Consider the following 20,268-nt stretch of genomic DNA (forward strand, 5'->3'; position numbering starts at 1 on the left):
GTGACCTGCAATTATGGCTCCTACTTTTAAAGGAGCCAAGGGCCATAACAGGTGCACTGGGCTACAGGCATACACCCTCAGACCCAAAGCCATGTTACTGTAGTTTGAGGGTGTGCAGGTGTATAGTTGGCAGAGTTAAGGTTGTTCTTGGAATCTGCAATGGGATATTTTATTGTGTGTGTATTTCTTTAAGCGGTTGGTGAAGATATCTGAATATTTATCTATCTTCTCCGTAAACCATTTCAGTACATTTAAATGTTTCGGGTTTTTTAACTGTGACTTTCCTTAGCATGTTTATTTTTCAATTTCAGTGTTAACTAGCAACCTTCATTAAAAGATAAAGAAGATTTTTATCTGTCAGTAAAATGTAGGCTATATCATCTGCATACTATTTTTATTGTAAGTATTCTTTTAAATGACTATATCTCATAACATGTGAGTTGTTTCTACTGTTTACCAAAAAATGTGTCAGTAATAAAGCATATGATTATCCTTATGCTCCAGGGAGGTAATTTAAATCTGGAAAATATTTTATTACTCTGGATGATAATTCAAAGACTATGAATTCAACTTTCCTTTCTTCTTTGAGAGGACATGGCACTTTGTTCAATGAAAGATTTGACTATATGCATTTTACCTTATGTTTTATTATCTGCTATATAGTGGCGTTATATTTTATCATGTGTCATATATTATAAAGACATATGTCTGTGGTGATGACATTGTTATTACCACTGTATGTAATAATAAATCTCTGGTCTGGCAAAGGCTGGTAATTATTGAATCCTTGTATTATAGGCTGTCACGAACTTGTAGAATGGTCAGTGAATAAAGGCAAGACAGGTAGCAACCCTACCCTGAAAACTGAAATGTTCTGTCTTCAGACTAAGTAGAGCGTGTGCAAGAGAAAAGTAAATTTCCACCCGCCATCTGGCTAATGTGCTGTTCGGGGAGGATGAGAAGGGAGCTCAGTTTCCATTCCCATGCAAGCCTTGGCCTCTGTTTTCTTTCTTTCTTTTTTTTTAAATGTACAGTGGCATGAACTGTGATATGGCTTTTGTGGTGTAGACACTTGTCCCCAAAGAACAGGACAGACACACCATTTCTTGAGGGAACCTGATTTAGGAAAGCGCCTTTTTTCAGGAAGCAGCCTTAAGCACATGTTTAACTTCAAGCATGTGCCTAAATCCTCTTGACTTCAATAGGACTTAAGCTCTACTGAAGAGGGATGTGATTAAGCATGTATGGAAGTGGTTTTTTGAATCAGAGCCTATAATTGCAGTAGGAGCTCTGAAACCCTTTCTTTCTGTGGAAAGTCTATATGGAACTCTTTTTTATAGGTTGATTATTATATAGATAAACATGCAAGAAAACTACTTTGGGAAGCTCTTAATAACCTAGATCAAAAGTATTTTAGGAAAAAGTTGCTAAAATAAAGATATTGTAAAGAGGTGTAATGAACACATACAGAACACAACTTGGTAGGGAGGACATGATAAGAGTCCAGACTGTATGAAATTGTTCTTCGTTAACTAATGATTTAAAGGAGGAGTGGGATGAAGTAAAAACAGGAGGAGCTTTTCCTGCTAAGCAAAGGGATTTGTGAGGCTTCTTTCCAGAAGAGCAGGCAATGATAATCATTCTATTGACTGTAAAGGGAATTGCTACAGGACAATTTAGAGGTTTCCACAACAGAGTTAAAAATGGTTTTGGGGAAAAGAAGCAAGTATTTCAGGTAAGGAATTATTTTATCATAAAAATATTTTCAGTGATTACCAGACTGCAAGCTATTCAATTTTCATTTCAGTAGCAAAGGTATTAAAGGGGATCAACAGCTGTTAGTGTTAGTTTTTACTAACTACAAGGGGTTTTGGGATATAAGGCACAGTGGTCTTAGAAGAACAAGGGGTATTGGATTAGAATAATAAGGAGGCAAGAGGAGACTTACATAGAATGAGAAGGAAGGCAAAAGTGCGAGAGTAACTACAGAGTGTATGACTGTATGTCAAAATCACATGGTGATGCTGGGGAATCAATTCTCTTTTGATTTTTTTATGTCTCGTCAAGAAATTATTCTTTTTACAGTCCTGCATAAAATGTTGTGAAACTTTCTGTGAATGAGTCTCAAGGAAGTGTTTTGAATATATGATGACAGTTTTCACATATTCCTTTATAATGGACCTTATCGTGATTGGAATAGTGATACTGAGAACGGTGTATTCCCTTCCAGTTTAGTATAGGCATATTAATCACTTATCTTTATAGTAAACATTTCTTGTAATTTTTTAATGATACGGGTCTTTGTTATCCACAGGATCTGCTAATCTTATATATAATAAGAGGAAACCGGTTACATAACACATTTTCTGTATTATACAGCCTAAATAAAGTAGATGGTCTATAAAACCTTTCATGTTTTGCTTATGGATTTCCTGATTTCACTGGCTTTGGTTTTTGCTTGTTGTTTTTTTAAATCTTCAATTTGTGTTTTATAGTAATCTGCTTACTAAAAAGGCCAGTATTGCCAAGTCCAAAATGCCCATTATTCTATGGCAGTAAACTCTGACAGAACTGCTAACAGCTGCCCCAGTGGTGGAGGTCAAATTATGCATGTTCTACATCTTACATCTGTTTATTTCTTTTTGTTACCGTATGTTCCATATTTGAAAATGGTCCATATCTAATAAAGTCACTGGGCCCAATTCAGACCAAATGAGACACTACTTTCATTTACTCCAATTCCTGAGTAACTTCATTGACTTCAACTTGCTCAAAGTAGAACCGTCTAAAGTTTGTTTTTCTCCAAATCATCTGCTATAACATAAGCCACTTATGTATAGTCCTAGTGTTCAGGGCTAATAGTAACTAACTTGCATACAATGCTTTCCTTTTCCTCCTGGATTTGTGTTGAGCAGCAATGGAATTGCAGATTGCATATTACATATGATGAAGAATATCTAAAATATACGCTACTGTATCCTACTGAGACTTCCTAGTTGTATACGTGAGTGTACATTTTAGGAATGGATATAGGTGTAACGGTTCTGCTGACCATATGCAAAAAATGAGTAAGGCTGTTTTACAAACTTTTTATGTAGCTTTCAGTAATCTATTGTAGGAAATGACCTTTCAATGAATGGGCAAGAACCAGGAGTAGATTAATTCCTTACCCAATAAGGAACCTCTTGACAAGCCAGGTAATGGTTATGCATCTTCAGAAGACCTCTGCACACCTATATTGCCTGTTGTTCTTTGGCATTAGAATCTTGAGGAAAGATTCTGTAGATGAAGACGGGGGTGGAGGGAAGGGTTAAAATATTGAATCATCTAAACTAGAGATGGAAAAAGTCATTAGATCATCTAGTTCTTCCTGATTCTGAGTGGAATATATATTCATATTCAGCTTAAATATTCCTGCTCTGTGATCCTATTAATGACCTAGGACTCTAAAAGGCCTTTTCTGTGCTAGGGAAAAGAAGTGCTTTTTTAATGTGATATATAAAATTGTATAATTCTAATGCAGATAGGACAAATTGTAGCTTTACCTCGATTTAGCTGGTTGAGGTGAAGGTTCACCTCAACCAGTTAAATGAAGATACAGCTGTAACTTTCCCTTTCCAGTAGAGCTGGTCAAAGATTTTCCATCAAAACTATTTTTCCACAGAAAATTGGGTTGTTGATTTAAACAAAGCTTTTCATGGAGAGTATCTGCTTTCCTCAGATTATCAACTTTTTTGGTTGGAAAAAGCAAAGTGTTTTGGGCTCAAAAATCTTTAGTTTTCATTTTTTGACAAAAAAAATCAAATATTTTCCATAGAGAGAAAAAAATACAATTTTCCAACCATCTCTGCTGCATACATGTGATTTTACAGTGTGTTGGGTATCACGTTATCTGTCATGTTTAAAAAACACACCTTCTTCCTTGTGTAGACATACCTTAAATAGAGACAGAGTGACTACATCATAAAAAGTACTCTCTCCCTTCCTTGTACTGTACTGTTCAGCGTGTTGGCGCTGCAGGGCCCGTGGAAAAGAAGTAGGGAAAAGCAAGTTAGTGAATGTGCTGTTTAACAAAATCTTATTTGCATTGAGTGAATTTGAAGCAATCGGTCAAGAATAGCTGATCTTTATGTAAAGTTTAGCTTGTTCTTTGTTCTCAGTCTTTGTCTTTAGATCTCCTCTACATCCTTTCCTTTTTCACAGTAGCCTGTGATGATAAATACCTGTTTCACTAAACTCACCCATGATAGGGCATCAAGTGTTATCCCCCAACTCCTGTTCTGTGTCATCTGAGAAAATTAGTTTTCTGTTTAGTATAAACAGTTTTTTTAAGGATCCTTTGTTTTTGAATTTTACCTCACTGAGGCTAGAAGCGCGCACACACATACACACAGCGCGCTTTCAAAGGATTATTATACATTGCTTGTACAGTATGAAGTTTCCAATTGGCAAAAACGTCAGAGCTTAAAATCTCATAATTTTCAGCTTTATAATATGAACCAAATTCTCTGACTTGTAACAAACTTAAAGAACATGCATTCCCTCATAACAATAAGTTTCTGGTTATATAGGGTGTCTTAGTTATGTCCTCTAAGTTCTGGAGGCATTCTAATGAGAAAATAGTGTCTGAACTAGAAAAAGGATATTTTATGGATATTACTACAGTTATACTTGTCATGATTATATGTTTCTGAAAACATAGAAAATAATCAGAGACTATTAATGGCTTGTTTTCTTATGCTGTCAGTTTCCAAGCTGAAAATGGATGTTTTGTGGCTGCATTAATTAACTTCAAATATTTTTTAATCTTCTTTGAACAATGGGGTTTTTTTTGGTCACTTAAACAGGAAGCATATACATTTTGTAAACTGCAAGGAATGTTTAGGTAGACGGCTTTTCTATTCTGTCTAACCTGTTTCCTATATCAATTGGTAAATATTCCAAAGTATCAAATGATAGGCAGTAAAAAGGTTGATATATTTATCAACTAGTTTTGATAAATGTAAATACTGTGAAAAAAATCCCAAACAACTCCTCTATGGAAAAAGTTTTTAAAAAGAGCTTTTCCTTGAATTGTTCAGTAAAATGAATTTCTCTTTCTGCTTTATTTTCATTTAGCTATACAAATATTTGTGAAGAATGACTTGTCAGGAGATACAGTTAAGAAGGTAGTGAAAAATACGCCAAATGTCTAGATGCGTATCCAATTGTCAAATTTGCAGTATAAGTTTCATAGAGAAGATAAGTTTGTATGCAGTAATCATAGAACAAAAATCAGTAGGAGCAAGTGTCTTTTTTACTCCTTGCTAAGAGCAAGATTTACAAGGTCAGAATCTTGGAAATTAATATTCTACTTTCAACAGATACCAACTATCACATGTGGTTATTAAACACATCACATTCAATACATCTCTATTTGGTAACTTTCTGGTCTCTTGTAGACATAAATATATAGCGTTTTGACACCAAGGCTTTGCTACAGTGCAGTGTTCTGAGAGCAATGGAGGTGGTACGGAGATTTGGCAAATATGGCAATATAAAGTGAGAGTTGTGGATGTTTAACTAAGGAGTACAGGATTTGCCATAGTGGATGATTCACTCATTCATCAAATCTGGTTATCCCACCTCTGCCAGTGGCCATTACTTCAGAGGAAATGCATAGATTTAATAGTTTAGTGTGTGAAAGGGGAAAGAAGAAGAAAGTTCCTTCCTTGCCCTTATAGATGATATGCTTATGCTTTGAAGCAAGGGACATTACCACACTTACTTAGCATGAATAGCTACCTGTCATTAATGGTAAGCTATTCAGCTCTTTTAACAATTCATGTCCACCCCATGACCTCCTGTACTGGTGAATTACATAGGATATGTGTACACGGTGGGAAGTATATCCTTTTTCATTTGTTTTAAACTCACCAGGCATTAATGACATTGAGTTGATCTCTTGTTTTCAGATTATATTATGGTTCCCAGAAAATGAACTAATCTGTGTGTGGGGTGTTGAAATGTTTCTTACACAAGACTAAATAAAACAGTGTTAGTCAATTCAGTTTTTAAAATGACTCATTCACTGACATAACCATTAGCAGTCTAATTAAAGACACAGTACCTGATTCTGGAGTTGATCCTATTATATATATTGTATCAACCAAAAACAGCTTGTGTTTACCAAATGATAGTAGTTATTACTGAACAGTCTTCTCCCCAGTGTTCTTATTTCAGCTGTTTAAGCTCACCCACCCCCAAATATACACTATTTCTTTCACTTCATTGCCTTCTGATTTTCTAATACACTTTGTGACTTCCATTCTGCTCCATTTTATTTGCCCTTCATTTGTTTTTCACTCGGGAAGATTTATTCTGTCAAATCCCCCATTTCAATAATATTACATAATTGGGACAGCTTGTGAGTCAAGATTGCTTGGCAATCTTGGCTATGATATAAGTTTGTCTGGTTTATCTAGCCTTCAAAGCCACATGCACTTGCAATGCTCTGCCCTGCTATGCTAGAAAACAGTGATCCCTCTAGAGCACCAACTAGCCCCATTAAGACACATGTCACATGGAAGTTGTTAGATAACTGGAATCACAGCAAATAACTCAATGTTGGTTTTGTTTTTCCTGTTTATGAAGAAAGGGAGTCATTTTGGCCTTTTCTCCATGTATAGTAGTTTTTATGTCAGTCTCATGCTTCATTTCCTTTCTAAGAGCCCAGATTCACTGCTTGCTCAGTAGCCGGGTGGTGGTAAGGTTTAATTAATGTTTAGGCGGTTCTTTGGTATCCTTGAATGAAGGTAACTTCACTATTGAATTTCCATGTGATCTTTGAAAAAGTTTGGTACATAATGACAAATAAAATTAAAGTAGCTGCTGCTGGAGCCAAAAGTCTGCTCAGATTTATTTCTAACTCTTCCCCTCATCTTCTCATTTATTAATTTATTTTGGTGAACTAACAGATGCCAAAATTTGTGTGAAATGGTCTTAGTTCCCTCCTCCAACCAAACTTTGCTCACATTTCCTATAGGCAAAATCACCTCCTTCTTGGGGTTTCTTAATTAATAAGGTAAATAATACCTCTGAATTACCCGGCATTGGCCACTGTCGGAAGACAGGATACTGGGCTGGATGGACCTTTGGTCTGACCCAGTATGGTCGTTCTTATGTTCTTAATAGTGTAACTGAAATCCCAGCCAAAGCTTTCTCCATAAATTGACTGTTGCTGCGGTTCTGCCTGTAGGAACTCTCTGTCTCAGAGTGTAGCTTCTTTGGCCTACAGGGCCCCTACCATCTCCCCATATCCGGAATGGATTTAATGAGATGCATTTGGTACAAATCTTCAGTAAACAGCAGTCAGCAACTTTATGCAAGGGTCTAACGTCTGCTCTCAGGGTTGTTCAACAGAAGAGCCATGCCCCATGATTTTGCATCTGCTTTCCAGTTTTGGTGGAATGCTTCTGATGTGACAGCTCCATGGTTGGCCATCTTTTCTCTCAGCCTTTTCTCCTGGGAATGTAAAATTTGCATTACATATGGAGATAACATGATCTGTTTTCTAAGATGACAAGCTTAGTTTGACAGTTGATTTGATCTATTTACCGAATATGCTGCATTAAAAAAGACAAACTATATGTACAATAGAACCCTGTTTATCAGACCCTCCCTTAACTGGCTCTCCTCATTTACTGAACAACCAGGAATCCAGGGCCAGAAGCGGGTGATCTGTCCTGTGGCTGCTAGCTTGTGCTGCAGCATTGCATTTTCCCATTATCTGGTTTATCCAGAGTTTTGATTATCTGAGCTGGCCCTGGTCCCAGTTAGACCAGGTAAATGAGGTTCTGCTGTATATAAAATTATAGCCCTTTAAAATAAACCTAAATTAATCTCTGTTGAATAAATGGAATATGTCATCTGTGAAGGGTGATTGTGTTTCTTTCACTCTTGGATAAGGTCATCATAACTCATGCCTAGTGTGTCAAAAGTTAAGGCTTTTTCATTATGTGAATAAACCTAATAAATCACCCTCCATGGTGGGATTTCTTATGTTTTGGTACACAGTGACTTATGTCTCGTGTGGTAGCAAATGCTATAAAATATCACACAAATGTTCAAACAGTGATCATAGTAACAGTCAACTGAACGGAAAACTCATGTGTGTAACTGTCAGTAACTGACTTGGTTTGTGGATTTGATTTCGTGATCAAGAATTTCACTGCTAAATACCTAGGACATGGTTTTCAAAAGCAGAGAGTAATTTCAAGTGCCTCACTTGAGATATCATCAAAAAGGGCTGAATTTTTATTTAATTCAATTTTTTTCCCCAGAAAGGGCTGAGCATGTGTCGTCTGATAATCAGGCCCTTTTAAGGTGGCTGACGTTGACCACCAAATCCCTAGTCAGTTTTGGAAATCTTGGCACTACATTATACATTTCTTGTTTGCCCTTATTTGTTATTCCAGATAATTATCAGATCATATTTCAGTTTTTTTTCCCCACAAAGACACAACATTCACACCCTGAAACATCTTGAAAATATGTATCATTTCCTTTATACCTCTGGTATTTAGACAGATGACTTCACTGTCCCATGTGTCCCTCTAGTAATGCTGATTGATTGCAGTGACACTGGGTGGTGACAGAAGAACTGATCATCTGCAGCTTGCTCAGCTTATTTCTGAATTTATCCAGGAATCTGCTCCACCGGATGGGAACCGCATAAACATTCAGTGGCCCTTCTTTCTTTCATTCCAGATTAGAATGCCAGCAAAGCTCTAGAAGCACTTTGTCTACAGTGTTTTGTTTGACATCTCCCTGTCAGTTATTTGGAAGGAATAATTTGAACGACTCATACACACTGCTAGGTTATAAATTAACTATAACCACTTGGACATCACTGTGGAAAGCTCAATGAAAGCTTCCTGTCAATGTAGAGTGGTGACCAAAAAAGCAAACAAAATATTCTGATGTGTTAGGAATAGGATAGAAACTAATCCTGAAAATATTACAATGCCATTATGTAAATTGCTTTTATACCTTCACCTGAAATGTTGTATTCAGTCTGGTCACCATATTGCAAAAAAGATTTAGAAGAAATAGAAGGGTGACAAGTGCCAAAAATTAGAGGCATGGAAAGACTTCCATATGATATGAGATTGAAAAGATTAGGACTGTTCAGTTTAGAGAGGAGATGAATAAAAGAGGACATAATACATGAATAAAGGAGGTAAATGGGGAACTCTTTTATTTACGCCTTCTAATAAGAAAGAACGAGGGACATTCAGTGAAATTGAAACGCAGCATATTTAACAACAATAGAAGGAAATAGCCTTACACAACACATATATAATCCGTTGAACTCTTTGCCACAAGATACTAAGATAAGAGTAAAAATTAGAAGTAAAAAAGAAATATTTATATTGATAATGGGAATATCCACAGTTACATTGGATAGGATAAAATGCGTAAGAGATATAAATCCATACAGAAATCCTTATGCTTCAGGGCATAAGCCAGCCAACTCACTGATCAGAGTTGGGCAGAAACTTCCTCTCAGCAAAGATTATTTCACCCATCATGGTTTCAGTTGTGATTGGCCATATTGTATGTGTTAGAAAGAGACAAAGGGGTTGGAATAAAAATTCTTGAAGACAGTTGCATTTTTTTTGTTAATTACTTTATTCATTAGTTCATCATATTAATCAATGCAAGGAGCTGTAAGCCAACAACTGCTATCTACCTAGGTAGGTGGAAGGTTTTTTTAATTACATTTTTCTGTATGCTGAATGGTGCAGTATTTTGTTTTTTTTTAAATATAAACTGTAATCAAAGGTTTATAAAAGTCTATAGACTGACACACTGATTTTTAATGTGTGCAGAGATGTATATAGCTGTCTAAACTTTGGTTACTAGTTTGAAAATTAAATTGAGATTTAAAAAAAACTCTCTGGATTTTATATTATCTTTCTTAAGTGAACAAATGCTATAAAATTTTGAGAATCTGAAACTGGCACTCTCAGTTGGTTGACAGATGTTTGTCTGCGAATTGTTTAAAACAAAGAAACAGAAAACCTTTTGGTTAGAAATCTGCAGGATTTTTCTTACTGTAATGCAGACTTGCTTTTAATTTGGGAACTATAAGAAATTTTATATCAGAGGGGGACATTCTAAAAAATCACTCTGTCCGTTCAAGGAAACTTAATAAACAATTCTTGCTTTGTAAACTCTTACCTGTTGTCTAGAGGAAGCCATAGATTTTTATGTCCCCTCCCTTTCCCCACCTTCCTCAAATGCCCATCACTGTAATCCAGCATCTCCAAAGATGTTTTGTAATAGACTGGGCAGTTAACAGTTTCCCTAAAACAAAACCAGACAAAATATTTCTAATTCAAAATTGACAGTGCTCCAAAGAACAAAACTGTCATAATATTTGACATCTTTTACCAAAATGAGTTAAGAAGGCTATGTTGCTGGAAAATACGGCTTTCGAAAAATAGATCCCTAGTGCAGCACAACATTCTAATTGGAAAGTAAGCGACTATACAGTTATGTTTTTCTTTCCTGATTCTCCGATTCTTTGATTCTAAAATCAGTACAAATAAATAATCCAGGTTCTTACGGCTCTAGAAGACATTCTTAATTACAAAAAACAACCATAAAATGGATTATTATTTTATAAACCATGAACACTTAGATATTTTTGTTGATAAACATACGCAAATATGAAAATTATTTTGATTTTATTGCCATTTTTCGTCTGTAGAAGTAATCGTGTTTGTAACATCAGCATGTGTTTACTGCTTGGTGCAACAATACTCAAATTAGCATTAGGCTGGGTGTAAAATATGAACTTGGAATTATTTTAATATGTTCTTTCGAATTTAACATTTAGTCTATCTCATACAGGAGTATGAGATTAGAAATGTCACTTGCATGACCACTGGTGCCACTGCTAAAGGCTCACAAGGCTGTTTAGCTGTGATCATGTAAGTCAGTCACTTCATAAATGAAATACAGTGGAGTCGCATCATAGACGCATTTAACTTATGCAATTTTAATTATACACGCTCGGCCAAAAAAAATAAAATTAAATACTGTACCTGTAGTACGGGCGATTCCACCCGCCATTCCACTCAATGAGCGTTTGACTATATGCAATTTTTGCCTTACACGGTGACTTCAGAACCTAACCCCCGCGTAAGATGCGACTCCCCTGTACTTAATGTCCCTGTCATGGGGTGGCCACCACCCAAGTGCCCCCTTGTGGCCAGGGGTGCCTCTGCAGTGCCCCCATCTGTATTTCCCCCTTCTTCAAGGCATCTTAAAGAAACTTCACAGTCTTTCTCTTTCAATAACAGCCCTTCTTTGAGTCTGGTTTTCTTTATTTATAAACTTCTAGAAAGCAAACACAAAAATGAATTTTCCCAATCACTCAGAGCCCCCAAAAATCTGTCCCAGGGCATGGCTCCTACCTCAGAGGCTGGGGGAACAGGAAAAGTTTCCTTCACAGAACCTCTCTTACCAGCCTGTCGCTGCCCTCCCCAAGCTGACTCCCTTGTGGCTTTTGCTTTCAGTTTTCTTATAAGGAACTAGCCGCTGGAGGTTCCTTTACTGTGCCAGGTGTCTCTGGCTGGCTCATTTAGCAAGCCTGCTCCAGGCTTCAGGTCTCCTGCAGGCAGCTCCCTCACTCCCTCTGCTCTCTCTCACCATTCCATTAAAGCATATTGCAAGTTCTTTTGCTGGAGAGAAACACTTAAAACCCATCTGTCAAGTACTCTATTTAAAACCCAGCAACCAATTTACCTTCATAAAACACGGTGAGAAGTGTTCTGTGGGTTATAAATATTTATTCTTCCTGCTGTTTCTTCACTTTGTCGTAGAATGTTTTAAAACAAAAACTGTTAGCCACTCTGTCTGTCTGTCTAGGCTCTGCATGGTTATGTACTGTGTTTTTGCTAAAACAGTGGAGGCAACACAAATTAACAAACCTTATTGGTGAAGGTGTGAGAATGATATCAAGAAGACTGATAGGCAATCATGGAAGTTAAGCGAGTGAAATCAGAATGGCTTGGGCTCTTGGTGTGTGAAGCGTAAGAGGGAATGAGACTAGTGTTTGCCAAAGGGAAAAGGACACTGTATCTAAGGAGGAATTACAGTCAAAACTAGAAAAGGTAGTGTACAGTTCAATTCCAGTCCTCTGAATTCCCGTTATCTGAAACTCCTAGTTATCTGAATCCAAAGTGCATCCCCCATGCAGCCCTATGTTAGTTAATCACTTGCTAATAAGTACAATAATGGCTGTATCAGTTATTGTAATTACAAACTTGAAAATCTGTCGCTTTCATCAACAGAAGGTGATCCAATAAAAAGTATTACCTCACCCACCTTGTCTCCAATATCCTGGGACCAGCATGGGTACAACAACACCACGAATGTTAATAACTTCTCAGTTAGCCTCTTTGTGCCTGTTAGTGCTAATCAATGGCTTTGTGTAACAGTTTTGAAATTACCTGCAATTTGGGCTTTTCTACACTACTGGGGCTACAGCATCAGAGCTGCGGTGCCGCAGAAATTCTGCTGTAGCACCGTAGTATAAACACATCCTGCAGTGACAGAAGGGGGTTTTCTGTTGCTGTAGGAACTCCACCTCCCTGAGCAATGGTAGCTAGGTTGAAGGAAGCAATATTCTGTCCACCTAGCCGTGTCTACCCCAAGAATAACATCAGCATAGCTACAGTACTCATGGGCATGAATTTTTCATACCCCTGAGTGATGGTAGCTATGTCAATCTAATTTTTTAGTGTTGATCAGGCCTTAGTGAGACTTAATCTTACTGAGGACTATATCAATGAACCTACAGCTCAACATAGCACTTCTGTTTATCTGAACAGCCAGTTGTCTGAATGGTTTGGCTATCCCTCAGGCCATTTGGATAAATGGGAGTGTACTGTACTTGGCATTCTGCCTTTGAAATGAGACCAGGAGACTGAATCTTGCCACAAATAACTGAAATTTAGTAACCCTGGATTTAAACTTAGTCTTGTTTAGCTGCGATAGTGTCCTTGTGTTATTGGGTCTGCATATTGTACCGCTCTTGATTCATGAGCAGGACTCCCACTGATATCTGTGTGCCGATCAAGAGCAGTGAACAATCCTTTAAAGTGGAACTTAAATTTACTGCAGGTTTTCCAAATGTACAGTAACTCCTCACTTAATGTTGTAGTTATGTTCTTGAAAAATGCAACTTTAAGTGAAACAATGTTAAGTAAATCCAATTTCCCCATAAGAATGAATGTAAATGTGGGGGTTAGGTTCCAGGGAATTTTTTTTTTGCCATACAGTACAGTACTACGGTTGGGAGGTGCCCCCATGTTACCTCACACAGGCACAGCCCACTGGCACTGGAGACAATGAGGCAGGCAAGGAGGCTGAAGGTGCTGTAGGCTAGGAGAAGCACATTGCACAGCAGCAACGGCAGCTTCCCCTACTCTGCAAGCACCAAGAGCAGAGGTTCAACCCTTGGCCCGCCCACGCCACCCCTTCCCCCAAGCCCCCACCCTTAACCCACCTCTTCTCCCCCCCCTTTACTCCACATGCCGCGTCCTTGTTCCTCCCCTGTCCCTCCCCTGCCTCCTGCCCGCGGCAATCAGCTGACTTGCAGCGTTCAGGAGACAGGAGTGGGGGGAGGAGCGAGGACACGGCGTGCAGGCTCCCCCTCCCTCCCCTGCCTCCTGAACACCACAAGCCAGCTGATTGCCACGGGCAGGAGGCAGGGGAGGGAGGAGGGAGGTGTGTCGCGTCCTCGCTCCTTCCCCCTCCTTCCCCTGCCCGCGGCAATCAGCTGGTTTGTGGCATTCGGGATGCAGGGGAGGGAGGGGGAGCCTGTGCGCCAAGTCCTCGTTTCTCCCCTCTCCCTCCTGAATGCCGCAAGCCAGCTGATTGCCACGGGCAGGAGAGGGCGCTGATCTGCGTGGTCTGCCGGTGGGCAGGAGGTGCTGTGTGTGTGTGTGGGGGGGGGGGGGTGTAGGGGAGCTGATGCGGGGATGCCAGCTGTGGACAAAGCAGGCAGCCAAACGACTTTATAGCGAAGCATTGCACAACTTTAAATGGAACATGTTCTGTAATTGAGCAGGGACATAAGATAGAAACAACATTAAGCAAGAGGACGTTAAGCGAGGAGTTACTGTAATTTATTTAATGTAGAAGTTAGATTATATTGTAGACCATGTAGTATTTTTGCCAAGACTTTCATTTTGATGAGGTACCAGCTTTGTGGAGAGCTTATTGTAAAACGAGCACTTGATTTTTTTTGTATTCTTACATAAGTTCTGTGTATTACCTTAGTGAATTTACTTCTAAGGACCATAGGCAGTAATTCAGCCTATCTTTAGCTGGCAAATATTCTCTAGCAAAGGCACTGGTGATTAATATCTCTTACTTTGTAAATCAGTCACTCACAACTGTGATCTGTGTTTTGGGAGAAAAGGTCTGTTGGCAGATATGCAAACCATTTCCTACCCAAACTAACCAGAATTTCAAGAATACAATCTTCCCCTAGCAGTGTCTTTTGCATTTCAATATTGGCCTCATTAGTTTATCCTAGGAGTACACTATATTAGAATGATATTTTGCACAGGATGGCCAGTCAAAAAACAAACCCACAATCCTATTAGTAATTTGCATGTTTTGTTTTGCAGTTCTTTCTGTTTTTCGAGGTAGAAATCCAGAAATGTATGTTGGTAACTATTTGCTTTCTTACCCTAGATGTGCAGGTTATGATGTTATACTCATAGGCCTAACAAGATTTTCTAGGAGACTAAAGCAGAACTGTCATTTTGAAGTTACTCAGTTGAAGGCTCTTTGAAATCAGTTTAGAAGGCTCCAAGACTATTTTTGTGCTGTCTTTAATTTTTAAGGAAATGTATTGACGCGATCCACTGATGGTGTTATTTATTAGAGGGAGGGAAGCCATAAGAAAATTGCCCCACAAGCCTGGCAGTACTTCAGGTGCAGGGATGTATCTGCCAAGGCACCAGAGCCCTGATAGACATTTTTTTTGTTTGGGAACTGTGCCAATTGGAAGCCTCATCCCTAGAGATGAAAGGCAGGTGACTTAACCCATTGGTTATGAATAGCTTTCCCTTTCTCAGAGACTTTTTTATTTCCTGGATAATTTATAATGCTGAATTTGGAAAAGACTTGTTTTCATTTCTGAGTCAGATTAATTTCCTGAGGGCAGGGAGATATGTTTCCCTAGAGCTGTGATCAGTGCAGGTATGATGTGGAGCCACACGTTTTCCAATAGTACTCCTAATATGGTCCAGCACAAATTCTCAAAGACTATAGACTATTCCCATGTGCTGTCCTTTATAATTGCCATATCCATGCCTGAAGGAGGAGATGGCTAAAGCACCAATCAGAAATAACAGCATGTTGTTTTTTTCCTGTAAAAGGGACTTTGGCTGTGGGAGACTTACAATGAGCTGGCAAGCAAAGTTTCAGTGGCTTGAGGAAGTATGATGTGTCAGTGAGACACAACAACACTCCCAAAATGCCTGTGCCCCAAAGCCTCAAGTCTATACACACCCAAGTCCACATGTCCAGAAAAGTTTGACCATCCCTGTACTATGGCAGCATTGCATTAATGAGGACAAATGGTGGTGACACCGGTTAAGTTCAGATCCTTTGGCAGCAAAATGCAGTGTGTCCTGCACGCGGTATTATTGTGATGATGAGCATGCCTCAGAATAGATAAAATGTAGTGTTATAAGTTTATACCAAATTATGATACTTCTGTGCAAGTAATTTGAAATTGAGTGCATTAAAGTCATAAAACACATTTTGTCTTATGAGGATTTATTGCTGTCAAGCTCAGTTGGATTAGAGAGAATGACTGATGGCCCGCAGTCTGGAGGATAATATTTACTACTGTAAATTACTTCACGTATAAGAGATGTTTAAGTGATTTTAATACTGCTCATGTGAAATCTGTAAAGTGAGTTGCATGGGACTGTAACATAAGCATTCCCCAGTAAATTAGTAAGTTTACCTCATCACAGTGCTGTTCAGATGGTTTCTTCAGCCACTGCCATTTTTTACTTGCCTGCTGTGCTGTTTGGGGCAAATATATTCTTGCAAATAAAACTCAAATTTCCTTCTCTGACCTGCACCTTTTATTCACTTTGCCACTAACATTTGGCTGAGTAAACTGGGTATTCACCAGAATGTTCTCAGAAAGCGAAACGCATTGCAAGTACTCGCATATGCATAACATGAATAAATATGCATTCTTATCAGAAATGCACCCACAGCCTTTTAGAATACTCTTTGCAAATTGGAATGGGGAAGAGGGAGGTTTTGGCAGAGGAGCAGGAAGGAAAAATTAATGAAATGTTCAGCAAAGGGTTAGGAGCAGGGGTGGCTCTAGCGATTTCGCCGCCCCAAGCACGGCGGCACGCTGTGGGGGGCGCTCTGGTGGTCGCCGGTCCCGCGGCTCCGGTGGACCTCCTGCAGATGTGCCTGCGGAGGGTCCGCTGGTCCCGCGGCTCCGGTGGAGCATCCGCAGGCACGCCTGCGGGAGGTCCACCGGAGCCGCGGGATCAGCAGACCCTCCGCAGGCACGCCTGCGGGAGGTCCACCGAAGCCACCTGCCACCCTCCCGGTGACAGGCAGAGCGCCCCCCGCGGCATGCCACCCCAAGCGTGCGCTTGGCGCGCTGGGGTCTGGAGCTGGCCCTGGTTAGGAGATGTTGGATAGAGAGCTGTTATCTCCAGGAGAACTGGCAGAAGGGTTCTTCCCCTGGCAGGGACATTCCTGGTCATCTGGCTCTGTTCCTGTAGTGCAGCCAGGCAGTGAGGTGGGTGAAGCATTGCCCTGGTGCCTATTCCCTTTGGAACACTTTCAAGATGGCATCAAGAGATTTTTGCTCTGCTGCATCTTTATTATACTATATAGATTCTTATTCTGTGCCTTCCAATAGTGCATTAAGCAACATGACTAACATCTGTCACATGTTTGTTCTCTCACCCTTTTCACAGGGCAAGAAGTGTGTGCAGTGCAGTGGGGTGTTTACACACACACACGTGGTATGGGTTTATGTTAGAGATGGCAAGGTCAAATAAATGTGCCTTGCAGTGGAAGGGGAAGATAGTGAGTTTTGTGATGGTCCATAGTTCCTGTGAAAGTTCATTTCAGAGTCTGAGACTGGCACCTGAGAAAGCTGTCTGTTGGAAGAGAAGGTATTTGTATTTGTAGAGGCTGGTAGGGGCAGTGTGAGAAGCAGAGCCCTGAGTAGGGGGCAGGGCTTCTCTGACTAGAATCACAGAATATCAAGATTGGAAGGGACCTCAGGAGGTCATCTAGTCCAACCCACTGCTCAAAGCAGGACCAATCCCCAGACAGATTTTTGCCCTAGATCCCTAAGTGGCCCCCTCAAGGATTGAGCTCGCAACCCTGGGTTTAGCAGACCAATGCTCAAACCACTGAGCTATCCCTCCCCCCTTTATAGGGGTCCTATAAAGGTAGCCAGCCAGTCAGGTAGTGGCATAGACAGCTGCAGCGGCACAGGAGCCAGCAAACAGAGCTGTAAACAGGGGAGTTTGAGTGGGAGTTTGCAGGGGGAGTTTGGGGGAAGACTAAGAGAGGCAGGTAGAGGATCAGACAGGCTAGTGAAGGGAGTGTGCATTGGTTTGGTGCTTGTTGGGGGTTTGTTTTGCTGTGGGTGGTGGTGTTTTGGTTTGGTTTGTGTTTCCCAGATTTACAGGATTTAAGTGAGAAGGCTATGACAGATACAGAGGCAGCTGTGGTAGTGACCCAAGCCGTGGAGAAGACAATGAAGATGACTGGATGTGGAAGCTGCAGCATGTACATTTTCCTGGAGGAGGTACCTGATAAGAATTTTGTCTGCATGAAGTGCCACCTGATAGAGCTGATGGAAGAAAAGATCGGAGGATTGGCGATGCAGGTGGAAACTCTGGTTGATTTAGAAGGGGGTTCGAGTGCACGATGGAGCAAAGACATGAGGAGCCTGAATGGAAAAGCTCAGACTTGCAGATGAAAGCAGGACCAAAGAACTCTGAGGGGAAACTGCTGAGTGAGGAAAGTGGACGGTGGAAGCATGTGACTAAGAGAACCAGGCAGAGGAAAAAACGGGCTAGTGAAGGAGAAACAGAGCTCAGGAACAGGTTTGGGGAGTTGGAAAATGAAGAAGGGGCACAGCAGGTAGTTGCTGAAGGTGAGAGGGCAAGGAAGAAGAGAAGAGCAGCTAGTCCTATAAGAAGAGGGGAAGAGTCAATGGAGATAACAATACCAAATGTGAACCCCAGGAGGATACGGGATGGGTTGTGGAGGATTGCAAGGGTGAATAGGAATCGAGAGGACTTGCAGCCAGAGGGAACAGGGGATAGACCAGAGAATCACACTGTCACCAGGAAAAGGCAGGTCTACTTGATTGGAGACTCCTTACTGAGAAGAATAGACAGGCCTGTAACTAGAGCTGATCCAGAGAACAGAAGGATGTGCTGTCTGCTGGGTGCTAAGATACGGGATGAGGACCTGAGTCTGAAGAGGATCCTAATGGGAGCGGGAAAGAATCCACTGATTGTCCTTCATGTGGGAATGAATGATATGGCTAGATTCTTGCTGGAACGTATCAAGGGAGACTATGCCAGGCTGGGGAAGACGCTTAAGGAAATTGAGGCTCAGGTGATCTTCAGTGGGATTCTGCCTGTTTCTAGAGAAGGGCAACAAAGATGTGACAAGATTATGATGATCAACAGATGGCTCAGGCAGTGGTGCTATAAGGAGGGCTCTGGGATGTATGGCCACTGGGAAGCATTCAAGGACAGAGGACTGTTCTCTTGGGATGCACTTCACCTGAGTAGGGAGGGAAATAAACTTCTAGGATGGAGGCTGGCACAACTGATTAAGAGAGCTTTAAACTAGGAATTTGGGGGAGATGGTTGGGAGATGTCCAGGTAATCTCCACACCGGAGTTTAACATTGAGAGGGAAGAAAACGAAGATAGAAAGGATACAGCCATGGGTAGGAGAATGGACATAAGGAGGAAGGGTAGTGTAGATATCAGTCTAATAGGTGATACTGGTGGTAGAATGTCTGTGCCTAATCGGGTAAAGAATGTCAGTGAAGCCAAACAGCAAAAATTAAGATGTTTGTACACCATTGTGAGGAGCCTAGGTAACAAAATGGAGGAGCTAGAGTTATTGGTGCAGGAAGTAAAACCGGATATTATAGGGATAACAGAAACATGGTGGAATAGTAGTCATGACTGGAGTACAGGTATTGAAGACTATGTGCTGTTTAGGAAAGACCAAAATAAAGGCAAAGGTGGTGGAGTAGCATTGTATATCAATGATGAGGTAGACTGTAAAGAAATAAGAAGGGATGGAATGGATAAGATAGAGTCTGTCTGGGCAAAAATCACATTGGGGAAGAAAGCTACCAGAGCCTCCCCTGAGATAGTGCTTGGGGTGTGCTATAGACCACCGGGATCTGATTTGGGTATGAATAGAGACCTTTTTAATGTTTTTAATGAAGTAAATACTAATAGGAATTGTGTGATCATGGGAGACTTTAACTTCCCAGATATAGACTGGAGGACAAGTGCTAGTAACAATAATAGAGCTCAGATTTTCCTAGATGCAATAGCTGATGGATTCCTTCACCAAGTAGTTGCTGAAATGCCATTTTAGATTTGGTTTTGGTGAGTAGTGAGGACCTCATAGAAGAAATGGTTGTAGGGAACAACCTTGGTTCGAGCGATCATGAGCTAATTCAGTTTAAATTAAATGGAACGATAAACAAAAATAGATCTGTGACTAGGGTTTTTGATTTCAAAAGGGCTAACTTTAAAAAATTAAGGAAATTAGTTAGGGAAGTGAATTGGACTGAAGAACATGGGGATCTAAAGGTGGAGGAGGCCTGGAATTACTTAAAGTGAAAGTTGCAGAAACTATTAGAAGCCTGCATCCCAAGAAAGGGGAAAAAATTTGTAGGCAGGAGTTGTAGACCAAGCTGGATGAGCAAGCATCTCAGAGAGGTGATTAAGAAAAAGCAGAAAGCCTACAAGGAGTGGAAGATGGGAGGGATCAGCAAGGAAAGCTACCTTATTGAGGTCAGAACATGTAGGGATAAAGTGAGAAAGGCCAAAAGCCATGTAGAGTTGAACCTTGCAAAGGGAATTAAAACCAATAGTAAAAGGTTCTATAGCTGTATAAATAAGAAGAAAACAAAGAAAGAAGAAGTGGGACCACTAAA

The 20,268-nt window shown here is 40.2% G+C and overlaps 1 protein-coding gene and 1 long non-coding RNA gene across 6 annotated transcripts in view; one reads left to right on the top strand and one right to left on the bottom strand.

Moving 5' to 3' along the window:
* The window catches only part of FRMPD4 (FERM and PDZ domain containing 4), a 451,884-nt gene that overhangs the window by 10,337 nt on the left and 421,279 nt on the right, over positions 1-20,268 (top strand). The gene's annotated exons all lie outside the window — the stretch shown is intronic.
* On the bottom strand, positions 3,888-8,728 carry LOC120380568. The gene is made up of 3 exons (XR_005587804.1): positions 8,552-8,728; positions 7,075-7,503; positions 3,888-4,014 (listed from the first exon to the last, which is right to left on the bottom strand). It is a non-coding gene; the product is annotated as an uncharacterized LOC120380568 (long non-coding RNA).

The sequence above is a fragment of the Mauremys reevesii genome, linkage group 1 (assembly GCF_016161935.1).
Source record: "Mauremys reevesii isolate NIE-2019 linkage group 1, ASM1616193v1, whole genome shotgun sequence".
Lineage (NCBI taxonomy): Eukaryota > Metazoa > Chordata > Testudines > Geoemydidae > Mauremys > Mauremys reevesii.